Genomic DNA, 14,475 nt, shown 5'->3' on the forward strand with positions numbered 1-14,475 from the left:
ATTAGATCAAAGGCCACCTGCTTGAGCCATGATATAGGATCTTGCAAAGCCACTGTGGGGGTCATGTTTAGCAGGTTCCTTCTGGCTTCTGCAGGGCCCAGATCAGACAGTTAAATGGAGACACAATAAATCACCCTTGAGCTACTTAAGGGCACACGTGGAACATTCTTACCCCATCCCTGGGACGGGTGCTGCTTTTATTTTATACTCCCTTGGCCGAGGCTCAGGATGGAGACCAGATCAAAGGCGTTCTTGTTGGTTTTTTTATTTTTTTCCCTACTCTGATTGCTTTTACCCCATAGGGCACCCACCTGTTTATGAATTTCTTCAAGGCCAGTCACATCACTTGGCACCTTTCTTCTGTACCTCCTTCGCTCTTTTTGGAAAGCCTGAGTCACTACTCCTGTGTGTCCTTTACCGTACCCACCGCCACCGGCCCGTGCACTATTCCCACCTTCATGACACTATGGGCAGCAGACAAATGAATTCCTTAGAGGTCCGGAAGAGAAGGGAGTCTAGAGGGGTCATGAAGTAAGGCAGGCCATTATGACTTTGACCCAGTGACAAGAATCTAGATGACAACAAAGACACCTTGGGAGATGCTGGTGTTGAAGTGGATATGAAAGCAAGTGTTGACTCTACCCTGTGGATGCCCGGTGAACCCACTTGAAGTTCCTGGGAAAACTTAGCGTTCATGTTGTTAATGGCAAAACCACATTGGATGGAGGCACTGAGTTTAATCCCCCGGTCTCACCCAAAACAACGTAAAACAAACCAAACCAAAACACTTTTAATATGTGGATGGAGATAAGGTTTCTACCACTCACCAATGTGGAAGTTCAATATAGAAATGAAATAAAATTCTAGAAAAATAAGGCTTTGTTTTGCCAGAGTTGGGCAGCTGAGATTGTATAGCCCACGGCACAGGATGGGGGCAAAGGTGACAGGAAACCACCGTGTAAACTCCCTGGTGTGGTCTCTGCCATGAAATAAGCGCATGCTAGATCATTGTTGGATACCTTCCATTTCCTCTGGTCTGCTCCACATGCTTACTTACGCACAGGCTTCTGGCTGTGGGAAGCTGACCTCACTGACTCAATGCAACTGGCTTCCAGTTGCTTTTGGCCAATGGGAGGCACCAGCAGGAAGTGGGAGGGGTGAGAGGCAGGAAACCCTTTCTTGCCCTTCTCCCAGCTCTCTATTAGTGGCTCCGTCCTGCAGGCAGAGCTCTTAACAACTCTGGTAGACCCTGCCCTCCCTTTTGGCTCCTGCAGGCACGTGGGTGACAAGGGCTTTTTCTTGTTTCTTCTGGTTGACCCATCACTATCCCTGCATGGATGCCCTTAACCCTAGCCACACTTTTGTAAAGAGTCTCTTTATGGTTCTCCTGAACATGATGGTAATGGTATTGGTGGTGGGACAAGTTTTCATACTTAAGAAGTCTGTGTCATTATTTGGGAGTTGGTGGTACAGAGAAAGTCTGGCTACACTCAAAAGTCATAGGAGTTTCTCTTTCCTTTTCTACTTTCTAAACATATTTTAAATTTTTATTTAGTTTTATTTTATGTGCATTGGTGTTTTGTCTGCATGCATGTCTATATGAACGTGTCAGATCCCCTGGAACAGGAGTTATAGACAGTTGTGAGCTGCTATGAGGGTGCTGGGAATTGAACTCTGGTCCTCTGGTTAAGATGCTCTTAACCACTGAGCCATCTCTCCAGCACTCCTTTCCTACTTATGAGGAGACCTAGACATTGGGAACTTGGGGCTATGGCAGATACTCAGGAATGTGTGGCCTTTGGTTTCGTGGTGGCTCAACCCTGGAATCCACCAAGCATCAGTGATGGGGGAGAGTCTTCTGTTTTGTGTTAATTTCATTGGTTAAATAAAGAAACTGCCTTGGCCCTTTAATAGGACAGAAAAGTAGGTAGGCGGAGTAGACAGAACAGAATGCTGGGAGAAAGGGGGCCTAGTCAGTCAGTCGCCATGATTCTCCCACCCGACCCAGATGCAGGTTAAGATCTTTCCTGGTAAGCCACACCTCATGAGGCTACACAGATTATTAAATATGGGTTAAAGCGAGATGTGAGAATTAGTCAATAAGAGGCTGGAGATAACAGGTCAGGCAGTGTTTAAAAGAATACAGTTTCCGTATAATTATTTTGTGTATAAAGCTAGCCGTGCGGGCGGAACGTAGCCGACGCTCATACTACAACACATCAGCGATGGGAAGAAAGAGGCCCTGAGGAAAAAAGTCATGGATTCAGTCAGGCCCATTCCTTCTTAAAGGCTCCCCTAGGGGCATCACTGGCCCGTTTGGGCAACATGGATACTGTGATTGGCCAGTATTAATTGTCAGTTTGACAGGATCTAGAATCACTTGAGTGACAGGTCTCTGGGGAGCTCTGTTAAGTATTAGCTTGGTTATGCTAATTAAGGTTGGAAGATCTGCCCACTGCGGATGGCACCAAACTTTGCCAGATCCTGGCCTGTGTAAATAGAGAAAGAGAACTGAGCAGTAGCGGGCATTCATCATTCAACAGGGCTTCCTGTTGTGGATGTGATGTGAACCAGGTGCTTCAAAATCCTGCGTCCCAAACTGCCCTGTGAGTCAGAGAAAAAGCCCTTTCTCCCTTAAGTTGGTTTGTCAGTTTTCTATCGCAGCAACAGGGAGACCAAGACAAACGTATATGGCCCGGCTTAGAAATCTAACCCCTCATTAATGACACAACACCACGGGAAAGTCTCGAGATAGGGTTGACATTTTCAGTGTGGGCCACTGCACACTGGGGAATGTCTGAATCAACTATAATCAGAGACATCATATCCAGCAGTGGGGCTAGCCCTGGGACTGTGTGGGGTTTGGAGTGGGGAAGCAGAGGAAAGAAACATAGGTGGACAAGAGTGTGGGGATGCTGGGAAAGTTCTGGAACTGCCTGCCTATTTGTGGTAATCACTAGATGGGTCATAAAGATTCCCCAAAGCCTTCTCTCTTGAGAACCTCCGGGCCGAGCTTCCCTTTTTGTCTGTCTCGCTCTCTTCTCAGGATTCCTGCCACCGACTTAAGTTATGGGAAAAGGAGCATGGGACTAAGGCCTTCCGGAAGCTTCCAAATTTAAACCAACCCCACAAACATGAGACAGAACTGCCTATAGAGAATTGTATTATAGCCAACTGCCAGAGTATATATTTATCTGCCTGAGATCCTCATCTCTTTTTAAAGAAAAAGCCACACACTTGAGGGAAAAAAAATAAAAGTGGGAAAAAACTGTACTATTGAGCAAATATTCAGGATGGTTGCTCAGAATATATAAAATGATGAGCTGAGTTGAATTCAAAACAAAACAAAACAAAAAAAAAACCCTGCCTGTGGTGAACTGTCAGCTGGCTATATTTGGGGGTCTGGATCCAGGGCCCCCGCCAACTGAGTTCACATAGTCTCACTGTTTTTCCATTTCTATTTATAATTCTGTACACATTCATACACAAAAAATGCAGGGGACATTGGACTTAGCTTTAAAATGACTAGAATGTTCTGAATGTATCAGGTTCCGGCACGTGGGAGCCTTTTTGTTGCCTGTGATCAGCCTCCTTTACTGGAGAAGGGATTAATCATGTGTGGGGGTGGGGTAACAGGATCCTTTGGGAATTTGGAAGTATGTAAACAACTCTTTTTTATTTCGTTTTTAAAATGTCACTCAGGGCTGGAGAGACGATCATTCGGTGAAGTGTTTGCTTTGCAATCACGAAGACCTGATTTCATATACAAAACCCCCGGGGCATGATGCCAGAGACAGAGACAGGGGGATCCTTAGGTTCACTGGGACGCAATCAGCAAGTTCCTGGCAGTGAGAAAACTGTTCTGAAAACCCACGTCAGACAGCACCTGAGGAATGACATCTGCGGTTGACCTCTGGCCTCCACTTGTATGAACACACATGTTACTTGGCCTTCTCTTGCCACATCATGTACCTGAACACACACACACACACACACACACACACACACACACACACACACACACACACACACACACAATGTGATTGACTCTAACAAAACTTGATTGAACAGCAGCCACATGGAAGGTCCATTTGAAGCCTAGATGTGATGACCAAGGCTTTGCTCCCGAAGGACCGACAGTCTTGTGAGCAAGGTACAGATGCTAAAACAAAATACCTGACAAAGACGATCAGGGTCTTAGCGGAGGAGCTGGCTCAAGAAGAGGGTGTGGTCAAGATGGACGTTCAGGTGGCACATCTCTACATCCTGTTTATTCAGGGACCACTTGGTTCTAGAGAAGGCGGTTCTCCCTCTTGGCTGGCTTGGATGTTCAGAGTGCTCTGTCCCTTCCGATGGCAGCTGCTTGATTCAAAAGTGACTGTACCTGCCAAGTGGGACTAACGGAGGTGAAGATCAAGGTCTCTGAGCTGTGGGTGGGGAGAGAGGCTGCTGAAACAGACCAGGGCGTTTGTTAACAAGGCCAAAGAGCTGCCAAGGTGCTGCTGGCAGCAGAGTGTGAGTGAAGACAGAAATTAGTCCCTGAAACATCAAATGGTTCCTTACCTAACTTTTCTGATTCTGATTCTTGTTCTTTTTTTTTTTTTTTTTTTTTTTTTAGACACGAGTCAAGAAAACCCCCAATTATTTGAGCTGGTTCTTTCAGTACTTCTAACCCAAAGCACCTTTGCTCATGTTGATGGTTAACATTATAGAATCACCCAGGAGAGGGGGCTCTGGGCATGCCTGGGAGGTAATTCCTAGATGGGGTTAGTTGAAGTGGGGAGATAAATATGGGCAATACCATTTAATGGGCCGGAGGGCCAGACCGCATAAAAAAGGGAAGGCCAGCTCTCGTGAAATGATGACATGAATGCTCCAAGGTGCGGTTAAAGAGATTTTTGTTGTAGACATGAGGGAGAGTACAGACAGAGGCATCTGGAAGAGTCCAGAGCAGGGAGAGAAAGGAGTGGACCAAACAAGGCCAGCAGATTGAACCGGGCCATGAGAGGAGAGGCGAGGGAAGGGAAGATAAGAGAGAGAGCAGAGAGGAGAATGGGCCAAGAGAGGGGACCAAGCGCCAAGAGAGTGCGTGATCAAAACACTCTCTCTCATCCTAGTTTTATAGGATGGAAAGCTGGGGGAAGGGAAGCCCAGGAGCTGGAGTTTAGGGTAGGGGCGGGGGTGGGGAGGGGTGAGACTGGCTGAGAGGAGCCACAGGCACTGGGTGACACTTGGTATGCTAATAAGCACCTCTAGGAGATGCTTGTCCTCTGACACATCTGAGCACCAGCGTTCATCTCTCTCCATTTCCTATGGAGAATGTGACCCAGTGGCTTCACACTCCTGCCTCAACGATGGTACCCTTCAACCATAAGGCCAAATGAACCCTCCCTGGCTTAAGTTGCTTTCGTCAGGAATGCCGTAGCCCCCATGAGAAAGGGAACCCAACACAGCGATGCGGGACGGAGTCAAGGATACTTCCTATAGAAGGCAGTGTGGTACCTAACACCCGAAGATGAGTAGGGTGTGGATTAGAGAAATAAGGACAGGGATGTCCCTGAGGCCGAAGCTTACTGAGCTTAGCTGGAAAGATCGGGCTGGATCAGGTCAGGGGGAGTGATGGAGGATACCCAGGGAACGCGGTACTGAGTGTGTGTCTGTAGGGTGCAATTGGTATTGATCCTTTTACCTCAGACCCCTCCTCAGGTCCCAGGAGATCATTCTGTGTGGAAAGTATTTGCTGTACAGAGGTCTGCGGGTCAAGGTGGGGCTCAACTGTAAGACAAAGCCAGGAGGTTCAGGTGAGAATTAAGTTAGTGTCTCGGGACTATCATAATAAATTACCGCAAATTAATTAGTTTAAAACATTTACAGCTGGGCAGGGGTGATCACGCCTTTAATCCCAGCACTTGGGTGGCAGAGGTAGGTGGATCTCCAAACTCGAAGCCAGCCTGGTCTACAGAGTGAGTTCCAGAATAGCCAGGGCTGAACAGAGAAATCCTGTCTGGAAAAACCAAAGCAACAGCAACAGCAACAAAAACCCAAACATTTTGTTCTCTCGCAGATCTGGGAGACAGACGTGGAAAACCATGCTCGGTGCTCAGAAGGCTGAGGCAGGGTGATTCAGAGTACCAGGCTAGCCTGGAAATAAAAGTTTTAAAGGGCCGAGAATGTGTCTCGGTAGAAGCACGCTTGCCTAGCTTGTGTGAGGCCGTGAGCACAGCACCCCAACACTAAGGAGGAGCAATAGCTAACTGGTTCTCTACAGTTTATACCCAGTCCCCCACTGAGGCCTTGGATAGGCTTTGGTTCACACTCATCCTGCTTACGAACCACACGTAGTCCTGCCCGCTTTTCTATGTGTCTGTGTGTCTGTACATGTGTATACCCGTTGCATGGAGGCCAGAGGTTGATGCTGGAGGTTCTTCCCCAGTCCCTCCTACCTTTTAATTTTAATATCACATTATTTGGACAGGTGTTTTATCTGCATGTACACATGTGTGCCATGCACATGTGTGGTAGCTGAGGAGGCCGAAAGAGGACACCAGATCTCCTGGAACCGGAGTCGCAGGTGCTTGAGAGCCACTACATGGGTGCTCACACTCGAACCCAGGTCCTCTGAAAGAGCAGCCAGTGCTCTTAACTGCTGAACCATCTCTCCGGTCCTTCTACCTTAGTTTTTTGAGACCCAGCCTCTTACTTAACCTGGAACTTCTCAATGATTTCCAGGGGTCCTACTGCTGTCTCTGGCTTTTATGTGGCTGCTCAGGAGCTGACCTTGGGGCATCATGCTCACTGTGGGCGTCCCTGCAGTCCTGAGACACTGCACCGTCTTGATGAGAAGACCTAAGGTGCAGGGGACTTTGAAAGAAGTACTGGGTCACAGCTTCTCCCTTGAGTTTGGGCTTTGAACTTGACATTTGAACTTGGTAAGGCTTTGGAAGTGAGGAAGAGGAGGCATGAGGAAGGGAGGCAGGACCGCTTCTCTTTGTGGATAAGGATCAAAGTGAAGCAGGCTGTTTTGGGGGGGATGGGGCAGAGCTGAGACACAGGGGTGTGTTTTTTTTAACACCCAACTCACGTTTTCTTACTCTTTTGTTGGCATAGAAGGAAAAATATCAAAGACAGCATAGAAGTTCAGCAAACCACCTTAGTGTCTGGCTAGCTAGGAAAGCCAGGTTAAAGCAGACGTAGAGAAGCTTGCTGTGCAGTAAGTACATCCGAAGCCCTGAGATAGACCCCTGAATTTACAAATTTTGTTTTCCACTGTTTTAGCAGTATGGGGAAAAGAACTAACCAAAAGGAGACTAGTGTGGTGCCTTCTGGGCATTTGTTTCTGGGGTGAGCGATGGCCTGGCAGTGGTGGGGCACATGAAAGAGGAAAGGTTTGGAAGGGAGACACGGTTCAATTTGTCAGTCTAAGCAAATTAGTGACTCAGCTGTTGACCAGGGCCCAGGAAAGCCTTTCAAATGAGTCACCATAGATTATCCATTCTCCAGATGCAAATCTAGCTTTGCAACTCAAAAGCCTGAACCCTGTTGGGACCTGATTTCTGTTTGAGATAGGCTTTTTTAGCCCAGGCTAACACCTATCTCCCTGTGTAGCTGTGGATAACCTTGGACCTCAGGCAAAAGGAAGAAGTAGGACTCGGTGGGCCCAGAAAGTAGTCCCAAGAGGTTTGAGAATGGATTTCATACACTCTACAGTGTTAAGGTCAGAAAATGCCCATCATTTCGTAAGGACTCTCTGAAGAAAAGAAAATGGCTTAAGCCAAAATGGCACACATTTCTCTACATCTAGGGCTTCCCTTAAAAGGCTGTGGGGAAAGGGCTGGAGAAACAACTCAGGGGTTTAGAGCACTTGTTCTTGCCGAGGACTGATACCCAGCACCCACAGGGATGCTCATAACAACCTGCAACTCCAGTTCCAGGGAATCCTCCCCCCTCTTCTGGTCTCCTCAGGTACCAGGATTGCACACGACGCACAGACATATGGGCAGGCAAAATATTTGTTTACATAAAATAAAATAAATAAAGATGCCCTGGAGAATGATTCTAGAATCTCCCTTGATGCTCAAGTCTCTTTTTACCAGCTGGCTTACGATTCACTTATACACTCCAACCATTCTTCTATATACTTTATACCATGTCCATATTATAGTCCCTAACACCTAATGTTATGTATTATACTCACTATGAGGCCTTTTCTAGGTCAATGGCAAGAATAATTCTACAGAGAGAGCACAGTCAGCCCCCAGCCCCCATTCACACACGCTTCCAATTTTCAGTTTGAGGCTGGTTGAATCCTTTGCTATAGAAAATAGTCTCCTTTTAAGTCTACAGATGATATTTGCTTTCTTCCTATCTACACTCAGTTTCCTGTGAATCGTCTTTCTTCCCTGGCGGGGACATAGGTGACATGCCCTTTGGGAACCCAAACCATCTTGATTTCTTGCGTGTTTTCTGAACTCAGAGCTGTGGGATTACATGTCAACATTTCACACTGGCTCCCTCTGCTACTTTCCTTCTCCTCATGGCTGAATTCCATATAACTAAAACTGAGCCCACTTTTTGACAGTCAGCCAGATGATTCTGACAGATGGTCATTTTGGAACCCAAGAAATGAGTTGCTGTCTTAGTCGAGCTACATTAGTTGGCTGTGATAACCTTGACCTAGGACGTAGGTGGCTGCCAGTGGCCTGAGGGAGGTATTCCCAGAGGAACTTAATTCACCTGGTCATTCCTCCCCTCGAGCATTTTCACTGGTGTAAGAACAGTCCTCTGCTGCTGTCATAAACACAGTGACTAAAAGCAACTTGGGAGGGAAGGGTTTATTTCAACTAACAGGTTGTCCAGCACTGAGAAAAGCTAAGGCAAGGGTTCAAGGCAGGAACTGGCGGCAGGAGATGATGTGGAGGCCATGGAGGGGAGCTGCTTACTGGCTGGTTCCCCATGGCTTGCTCAAGCCTGCTTTCTTCTAGAACCCAGTACCCTCAGCCCAAGGATGACGCCACTCACTCTGGGCTGGACTCTTCCCCAGTCAATCACTAATGCCTTCCAGGCTTGCCTGCAGCCAGAGCTTATGGAGGCATTTTCTTAATTGAGGTTCCCTCCTTTCAAATGGCTTCAGCTTGAGTCAAGTTGAAGTAAAACTAGCCAGCTCAGCAGGGCACACGTCAGCTGCTCACTTCATGGAGGACCATATCCTACAAAGTCATGGCCCCAGGACCCTCCTCCCCAAACCAAGCTCTACCTCTTAATGTTCCTTCTCTCCTCAACAATGCCATGAAATTACGAATCAATCTATGGGTTAATCTACTGATGAAATCAGAGCCCCCAGGATTCAGTGACTCCCCAAAGTTCATCAGTTGGCAGCCAAGACTTTAACACAGAGAGCCTCTGGGGGGGGGGGGCATTGTAGATCCAAGCCAGGACACCAAGCTCCAGCATTGTAAATAATAGGCCAGGAGGACAATTGACACTTTCTTTCGTATTTGGAGACCTAAATAGGAAAGACTACATTGTATAGTATGTGGTGCTCATTTGCATGAGGCAAAGTTCTGGGCTTCTCAGCAAGCTCAGGTTCCAGGTGGGGTTGAGAGCTGACTTGTGCTCTTCCAGGAAGAGGCTTGACTTTATTTCTTTAACATTTAAATAATTTGGCGCCACCCCCTTGACCATGCCCTTAGACAAGATTGAAAAAGACGTCTAGATCTGTCCATTGAAGTGCAAGTGGTCCCAGAGTTAGAGAAAGTCCTGACTTACACAAACTGCGTTAACCCAATTTGATCATTTGAGACTTTGAGTCTTAAAAATCATTGAATTTTGGGTGCATGTCTTTAATCCCAGGACTCAGGAGGCAGAGGCAGGCAGATCTCTGTGAGTTCGAGACCAGCCTGGTCTACAGAGCTAGTTCTAGGACAGTCATGGCTACACAGAGAAACCTTGTGTCGAAAAACAAAACAAAAAAAAAATCTTTGAATTTGAATTTCTTAGGAGCAAGAAAACATCTTGACTGATTTAAAAAAAAATACTGACCTCTTTAATCCACTCCACTTGAAAAAATAGCCATTTCTGGACTTGGGTTTGCTGAGGGGATCCAGAACAGATGCTTGCCATCAGCACCCCTATAGGGCTCATTCCTTCCTGGACATCCCTAGAGGTCCACTGTGAAAGGGATTCTGGAGAGACTTTAATGGCAATTTGCAGAAGAAATGCTGCGGCTGCATAGAGGTGATCCACTGCTCTGCTGGGGACCGCCAGCCCTGGGGATGTACAAGTGATCCACTGCTCTGCTGGGGACCGCCAGCCCTGGGGATGTACAAAAGTTACCCACCATTCTGCTGGGAACACCAGCTCTGGGGATGTACAAAAGTTACCCACCATTCTGTGGGGACCGCCAGCCCTGGGGATGTACAAGTGATCCACTGCTCTGCTGGGAACCGCCAGCCCTGGGGATGTACAAGTGATCCACTGCTCTGCTGGGAACCGCCAGCCCTGGGGATGTACAAGTGATCCACCGCTCTGCTGGGGACAGCCAGCCCTGGGGATGTACAAAAGTTACCCACCATTCTGCTGGGGACCTCCAGCCCGGGGAATGTACAAGGTCTGAGGTTGCACATCAGTACGTCTATGTTCATGGTGCAAGGGAACCAAGAGTCAAGCAGGGACTCCAAAGGCCTCTCCATGCTAGCTAGTGTGTCAACTCAACAACGATGACCTAGAATGACCCGGGACATGGTCTCTGAACATGCCTGTGGGTGGTTATTTTGATTATGTTAATTTGTATGAGAAGAGCCATCTTAACTGTGGATAAGACCATCCCCTGGGCAGGGGGATCCTGGACTGTCTAGAAAGGAAAAAATTAGGTGAGCACTTGTAAGAATTGGCTGGTTTCAAACTCACAGACATCCACCTGCCTCTGCCTCCTGAGTGTTGGGGTTAAAGGTGTGCACCACCATGCCCAGTTCTGATGTGGGTTCAATGTGACAGGAGCTTCGAGCTCCTGCTGCTCTGCTGTCCTCACCAGGGTGGATTATACCTCAGCCTGCCATCTACAATGAACTTTTTCTCCCTTAAATTGCTTTACCGCAACAACAGGAAAGGGAACCAAGACACAGTGCATTCCCGGCATGAAAACATTATAAACATATGATTTCCTTCTCTGCTGTGAGCTGTGCAGCCCTTTGCTCAACTCATTCCAGTTAAAATCACCTTCACACAAGCCCTGTGCCAAAAACACTGTTGTCCTTGTCACTGCCCATCTAATAAATTCTGCACTACCCCATTATTGGCTTTTTTCTTTTCTTTTTTTTGCTGTTGTTCTGTTTTGTTTTCTTATATCTATTTAGTGTGTGTGTGTGTGTGTGTGTGTGTGTGTGTGTGTGTGTACTAGTGCCATGTTGCACATGTTGAGGCCAGAGGATATGGTTTGAAAGAAAATGGTCCCGGTAAGAATAGCACTATTAGGGAGTGAGGCTTTGCTGGAGTAGGTGTGGCCTTGGAGGAAATATTTCACTGTGGGGGTGGGTTTTGAGGTCTCCTATGCTCAAGCTATTCCCAGTTTGGAACAGACTCCTTCAGCAGCCTATGAATCAAGATGCAGAACTCTCAGCTCCTTCTCCAGCACCATGTTTGCCTGTATGCTGCCATGTCCCACTATGGATAATGGGTTAAACCTCTAAAACTGTATGCCAGTTCCAATTAAATGTATTTCTTTATGAGAGACAATACAAAGTGGAGAGCATCCTGAGGAACGATACCCGAGGTCCTCCTGTGGTTTCAACACAGATGCCCACACATGTGCACAAGTGTGTAACACACTTATATAGTGTATGTGTATCCCAAAGTCATTAAAGCAAAATAATATTGATTTTAGAATTTTACACTTGGTGTATTTAATATTTCCATTTATACAGCAGCACAAACGAAAACAGCACACATTTCATGTAAAACAGAATTTGGCTCTACACTGGGGCATTTTAGGTTTTTTTTTTTTTATATGTTCAGCTCATTTGTTTGAACGCTGACGGCAGGAATTCTGTCAATGTTTGTATAGCCCAGGTTGTGGTTACATGAGGGTGTAGCACATGACCCTCACAGGAAAGGGAGGGCCATTAGGAAACAGAGCTCTCCCTTTCAGATTTGTGCATTGTGTGTAGCGGTGATAGAAATGTCTAGAAGAGAGTTCCGATATCATTGCCAGGTTGTAGCCGCAAAAACATATGTCAAACAAGCTGTTTTTTAGGAGACAGCTCATCCCTTGGTGTCACTGTGCACAGCGAGCTACTAAAGATACCGCAGGGCTCAGTGCTGACGTCAAGCGGATACGAGACGCTCCGCAGCTGATTGTTCTGAGTCCCAAATTGGAAACAGGAGCTTGCCCACAGAAGATGGTCCAGCTCCCCTTGACAAACGAATCCTCAAATACTCCTCACGGTCACTTGTTTGAAAAAGCTCAAATGACCCTTTGTTATCCCAGAGCCTGTGTTAGGTGGTTTCTCAGAGGAGAACAAAACCCAAGAACAAGACCCCTGCCACCTGATAAGGGACATGATCAAGGGGAACCTTTCCCAGTGCTGACCCCAAAGAACAAGTACAAAAGGCACAGGCAGGTCTGTGCTGACACAGAGATGATGGTTCCCAAGGCAGGGGCCACATTTTCAGGAAAGTTATTTTTAGGACAAAATGTAATGAATGACATACATGCAGCATGCCCTCTGGGACTCATGTTAATTTCTGCCTTCTTTAGCCTTTGCCCCAATTTCTCTAGCTTTTAAAAAACAAAACTGTACTGTGTATTTCACAAGGTTCTGAGAATGCTACTTGAGATGCTGTCAAGTATTGAGGAAAAAAAATTCCAATTTCATGATGACTCTGTACCTTTTTGGTGGCAGATTCTTATTTTTCCTTGTGGTGTTAGGGATTAAGCCTAAAATCCTCCCGCCCCTGTGGAAGTTCGAATGTAATTGGCCCTGCATAATCCCATATTTCGTAGTGAGTGGCCTATTAGGAGGTGTGGCTTTGTTGGAGTGGGTGTGGCCTTGTTGGAGGAAGTGTGTCACTGTGAAGGCAGGCTTTGAGGTCTCATATTCTCAGGATATGGCCCAGGATGTCAATTGACTTCCTGTTGCCTCTGAGTCACTATGTAAGGACTCTCAGCTCCAGCGCCACATCTGCCTGCATGCAGCCATGCTTCCCACCATGATCATTGGACCTCTGAAATTGTAAGCCAGCCCTCAATTAAATCTTTTCTTTATAATAGTTGCCATGGTTAGAGTGTCTCTTCACAGAATAGTAAACCCTAACTAAGATCCCCCTGCCCCATGAGCCTTGGCTCTATGGCAGATTAGTTTTTGTGAGTCGCTCAAAATATCAGAAATCAAATATCCCAGTTGAGTATTAAGAGGAACATTTCCAATTCCTGAGATCAAGATGTAAAGCAGTCATTCTCAACCTGTGGGTGGTGACCGTAAGAAAACACATATTCCGATGGTCTTAGGAACTGAGACTCTTCTCAGGAGCAAAATTACAGTTATGAAGTAGCAACAAAAATAAATACATGGGTGGGGGATCCTAAGACCATCGGAAATATGTGTTTATGATGGTCACAACCCACAGGCTGAGAACTGCTGGGGTAGAAGGTTATTCCAGGAGGGCTGGAGAGATGACTCAGCACTTCAGAGTGCTTGCTGTGTGCTCACTAAGAGGAGACTTTAGAGAGGCAGGCGGACCTCTATGAGTTCAAGCTCAGTCTGGTCTACAAGAGCTAGTTCCAGGACAGGCAACAAAGTTACACAAAGAAACCCGGTCTCAAAAAAACAACTCAAAAGACTAGACTTTGGATTCCAGTCCCAGGACCAAGGTAACCAGATGGGAGTCTCACAAACGCCTATAATCCAAGTTCCAAATGGACAGAAGTGTGAGGAGTTTGGGGGCTTCTTGGCTTCTAGCATTAGCAAGGAAAATGTGAGCCCAGGTTCAGGGAGAGACCTTGCCTGAAAGAAATATGTGGGCAGTGCTGAGGACACTCAGTGCCTTCTGCTGGCATCTGTGTATACACACAGGTACCTGTGCAACGCATCCCTCCCACATCTGCATACACACACTCAGGCATACACACACACACACACACACACGCACACACACACACGCACAATCTTGCTGTTGAGATGATTCAGCTATTAAGGCCCCTGCCACCAAGCCTGAGAAACTGAATTCAATCCCCAGAACCCAAATGATAAAAAGAATAAACTCTCACAAGTTGTCCTCTGGCACATTTTACACAACAGAGCACAACACAGACAAATAAACAAATGGAAACTAGAGCTCTCAAGAGTTATTCCATCTATCTATCATCTATCTATCTATCTATCTATCTATCTATCTATCTATCTATCATCTATCTATCTATCTTCAACATCATCATCATCTATCATCTATCAATCTATCATTTATCTATCATCTATCTATCTA

The sequence above is a fragment of the Microtus ochrogaster genome, unplaced genomic scaffold, assembly GCF_000317375.1.
Source record: "Microtus ochrogaster isolate Prairie Vole_2 unplaced genomic scaffold, MicOch1.0 UNK10, whole genome shotgun sequence".
Taxonomy (NCBI): Eukaryota; Metazoa; Chordata; class Mammalia; order Rodentia; family Cricetidae; genus Microtus; species Microtus ochrogaster.